Source organism: Anomaloglossus baeobatrachus, unplaced genomic scaffold (genome assembly GCF_048569485.1).
Source record: "Anomaloglossus baeobatrachus isolate aAnoBae1 unplaced genomic scaffold, aAnoBae1.hap1 Scaffold_588, whole genome shotgun sequence".
NCBI lineage: Eukaryota > Metazoa > Chordata > Amphibia > Anura > Aromobatidae > Anomaloglossus > Anomaloglossus baeobatrachus.
In genome coordinates this window covers 32,065-36,941 of record NW_027444951.1, presented here as the reverse complement: position 1 = coordinate 36,941, position 4,877 = coordinate 32,065, and the positions used below count along the sequence as shown (strand labels likewise).

General features: G+C 42.9%; 1 pseudogene; it reads right to left on the bottom strand.

The window, feature by feature from the left end:
- Positions 1-243: 243 nt before the first annotated feature.
- On the bottom strand, positions 244-448 carry LOC142285042 (U2 spliceosomal RNA; annotated as a pseudogene).
- Positions 449-4,877: the final 4,429 nt, after the last annotated feature.

The window sequence follows — 4,877 nt, the reverse complement described above, 5'->3', positions numbered from 1 at the left end:
ATAAGATACTGCACGGGACATAGCAGAGTTGGTCAAGTTGAGTGGAGATGAGTTTGCTATTTGGCACAGCTTTTGCATCAATAAAGCAAGTAAAAGGTGTGAAAGATAAAAAAAAAGGGTGAAAGTGTGAAAAGTGAATTGGCCAAATTGAGGTGCATATAAAGTTTTTGCTTTCTTTCAATTCACTAATGAGGCTCATTTGAATCAGGTGAATTGAGTTCTGCTTTTGGAAACTCGGTTAAGAAGGGGTGCACCGGTCCTGGAGGTACTGCAATACCAGGTCAATGCGTGGAGTGGACAGAGCAAGATTTTTTCCATCTCCTTGTTCTAAAAATCCATTTAATATATGGTCCCTAGAGAGGGGACGTATCAGATATTAAACTGATAAGAACAGATTTAATTTTTTTTTTTCTGTTTATCAGTAGGACTTCAAAATAACAAAGGTGATCGCCTCCCGTTGCCTGGGAACCGTCCAGGCACAAGAGGGCTATGTGTCACCAGAAGGCGCACACACTCCCTCAAGGCCGGCAGACGTGCAATCCCAGGCACCTTCCAGTACCGACCAAGGTAGCGTCCTCCGAAACTACACTTGATCTTAGCCAAAAGGCCGAGAAGCTATAACCCGAATTGGTTACGGCCTTGAGTGGCACCCTGGCCTATACCGGACACATCTTAGGGAGAGGGAGACAAACCCACGCCTACAGAAGACATTTTGTCACCCAAGCCAAACCCTTGAAAAGGCTGTTTTGCAGAGCAAAAACAAGGAGAATGGTACTTTTTGCAGCCGCCGCCCACTGCAATGAATCTGAATAACTCCTCCTTTTGGGCACAAGCACCTCCCCTCCCCCTTGCAGTCTTTCCAATTCATGATACAAAAAGACGGACGGACAGGACAGGACAGGACCATCTGCCTGACTTTCCGTCACTGCCACCCTTTGCCATCCTTGCCCGTAGAAAGCCCTTTCATCATCCCCAAACCCTAATCTTTTCCCTTCCCTTCCCAGCTGCGTCTCACTCCCTTTCATTAGGAAGTGAGCGCAGCCTTTTCTCCGTTCTGCACATGCGCGACGTTAAACACAAATGCGCAGGCGTGCGTTCCATTAGCCTCACTGCATTCCACTCCCATACAGGAAGTGGGCACAGCTATTACTACGGTCGCACATAAAAGAACCCACGGCCACCACTGCACATAGCTGACTCCACCACAGGACACCCACTTCTACACCAACGCAGGTAAGACAGGATCGGCACCTCTATGCTCCCGTTACAATCAGGCTCAGTCACCATGTGATAACGCTCTCAACTCTTTAGTTGCAGGCTCCCCTTGCTTCACCTCCACTGGCTGTGCTGCCATTTCCTCTCCCACCTGGAAGTTATACTTTATTCCACTATTTTCCTGTTTCTCTCTTCCCCCTTTTCCCATAACCTACTTTTATCTGCATTTGTGGGGTATCTATATGCTATTTACATCATAGTTTTATTCATTAATATGGAAGGGAAGAGTGCCCATGAGAGTGTTGAACTGCGGAGAGCAAAAGATTAAGCTGCTCCGATTTGCCACCATTGATAAGCTGTTCTCAGTAGATACACATGCTATCCAAACAGCAGCATCCACCATTGCTTCAGCCCACCCATTCAGTGACAGCTCACCAAGTCAGCCAGAGGAGTGGTGTAAGGAATTACACGTAGGCACTGACTCCACACCTTCACATCACAAGAAGGGGGTCTACAGGCTAGTGCAAGAATACGAGCAAGTCTTCAGCAAACATCCGCTAGACTTTTGAAAAATAAAAGGGGTCAAACACTACATCCCCACAAGTGCACACCCACCCATCAAAGAGAGATATAAGCCAAATCTACCTGCACATTACCAGTGTACCAAGGACATGTTGAGCAACATGAAGGAGGCTGGGGTTATCCGTGACAGTTGTAGCCTCTGGGCAGCTCCGTTGGTCCTGTTAAAGAAGAAGGACAGCACCACTCCCCTGTATTGAGGAATAGCTAGCTGCATTGACAACTGCAAATTATTTTTCTACCCTTGATCTCACTAGTCACTATTGGCAAGTGTCCGTTGCTGAGGCAGACCGGAAGAAGACCGCCTTTGCCACCCCGATGGGTCTCTGCGAGTTCAAAAGCATGCCCTTCGAGCTGTGCAATTTGCCAGGAACCTTCCAGAGGCTGATGGAATGCTGCTTGGGACACCGAAACTTTGAAACGGTACTGCTATACCTTTATGATGTTATTGTTTATTCTAACGCAAACAAGATTTTAGGGTGTATAAAAAGGGAGATTAGATCCGATGATCCCAACGTATTGTTACCCCTCTATAAATCACTTGTAAGGCCACATCTGGAATATGGGGTAAAGTCCTGAGCAGGTTGATAACCATTGGTTTGAGCATGGTAGGGTGTAGTACGCATCTTCCTGCATCGGTAAAAGCTGCAGAAGTCCTTGAAGATTTCCGCTTCAAAGGCAGTGCCTTGATCTGTGAGGACTCTCTCTGAGTAGCCATGAGGTCTGCATAAGTGTGCTTGGAAGACCTTCGCTGCAGTATGGGCCATTAGATCTTTGACTTGTACCACAACCATAAATCTCGAGTAGTTGTCTACCATCGTAAGTGCATACGTGAGCTCACCTCGATATTCTGCAACAAAACTCCCTTTTTCGATTTCAGTTTCAGCAAACACTCCTCTTCCTGTAGAAAATATTTATCATTACCTAAGACAGTCATTCTAATGCATGACAATATTAAGGCAATTTAGTTAAAACTTGTTTTAACTCACCTTTAAGGGGATTGATGTATTTCATGGTCAATCCAGGTTTGTCAGTGATGGCACTGACATAATGTATGGCGTCTTTTTCGGGCGTTATCCTTTGCCTTTTCATTGTGAAAATCCAGTTGCCTATATCAAAGCAAATTCTACTACTTGTAAAGTATGCAGAAAATGAAATGTAGAACATATAACATCAACTGCTTAGGAACGCATCATAGGTTAGTACTTAAAAGGATATTGTCATGTTCTAGTCATAATGCAAGCTGGACATTTTTCATGTTACCCTGTAATCGCCGGCCTGTTCTAATGCTCACAAGCCAAGATATAGGCTCAGCTGCTAAGGCTTCCCTCTGCCTTCTGAATGAAAATTGAATATGTCTGGCTCACTGTGTATATAGCAGGTGCTCAGAAAAAATAAGAGTTAATTCAATAGAAATAGCTCTGGCACACTATAGTGATCAATAACGTAAGAAAAGAACTCTTAGAATGCTGAAAATTCTTTATTTGTGCAAAAGGATAATTCATCCAACGTTTTGAACTTGTTTTTAGGTCTTTATCAAGGATAAAGTTATCTAAGATCATAAAGGGTTACAAAACCATATAAACACGTAATTAGTACATAGTACAACATAACAGTACAATATATTGCTACTTGAGAGTACAATGGGTCAAATGACCATGATGCACATACAAAAAAATTTTCCAAAGCCATAGTGAAAACATTTGTACTGAGGAAAGAAAATTTCCACATGACCTATCTGGAGAAACATTCTGGATCAAACAACCAAAAATAGTCAAGCAGGTAAATACACACCTATATGGATAACAGGATGATATGTGTTCAATTGTATAGCGTCATTGCCATTAAGGTACAAATGGAAAACTTGCAATCCTATATAGTGAAGGAAATGAACACATATCATATCAAAGAACACAGGAACATGGGTGTGAGAAAAACCTCAATGTTTATACTTTGTTCTTTATAATGGTGTGAACATGTATATGTCTCAGTACCTTATGAACTTGAGAATTCTAGTGAGTAGATGATGAAAGCCTATTCCAGAACTGGAATCGGTAAATAATTGTAGGTGGAATCTAAATGAAAAGATGGTACAAGTGTTATCATGACACGTGGGCTATAACACAATGGACCGTGTGACAAAGAAGAAAGGAGAGAAAGAAGAGGAAGAAAATGGAACTACCTGTAACATTACGTGATAGTCACTGGTAAGTATCACTTGACAATTCAGGTGAAAAAGGATTCCTTTATTAAAGGGTTCTCAGTCGCCTCAGGATCATGAAATACTAGGGTAAATGATATGAGAATGGGTAAGAAGCACCACTAAAGGAAATATGAGATGCAGGACATATATCTATAAACCCCTGAACTACATGATAGAAATAAAAAGAAGAAAAAAGAAAAAAAAGAAGAAAGAAGAAGAACACATAGAATGCGGAAAGAGAATGGGTACAACTACCTGAGTTACTGCAGGGAGGCCCCTGGTAGGTATTGTGAGGGTTAGTGGAATTCCTTCACTGAAGGGTTCTCAGTTGCCTCAGGTTCGTGAAAAATGCTATAGACAAATAATGCCCGGAGAAAAGGGGTTCATATACAGCGAATAATGGTAATACAAGGTACATGTGTCCCATGTAATAGTATAAATATATATATATTGTACTAAGCTCTACACCAGAAATAGAAAGTAGTCCCTCTGCCTTCTGTCTAGGTGCCCTGAGTTATGTCCTGTAAACTGTCACAGTGACCTAGACACACATGTGTAGTAGGGGAATATCCCTGCTGAGATGCCAGTGCTAGAGCACTCGTTTGCTGTGGAGTTGAACGCTATGTGAGCAGTTCTTACCTTCAATGAGCAGAAGTCTCTTTTTTCAGATTTCAATATCTCTGTGGGTATCTGGCAGAAATATGGAATACTCTTTACTGCTAAGACCCTGTACACCACTCCCACTAAAGGGGGCTTTACACGCTGCGACATCGCTAATGCGGAGTCGTTGGGGTCACGGAATTTGTGACGCACATCCGGCCGCATTAGCGATGTTGCTGCGTGTGATACCGATGAGCGATTTTGCATCGTTGCAAAAACG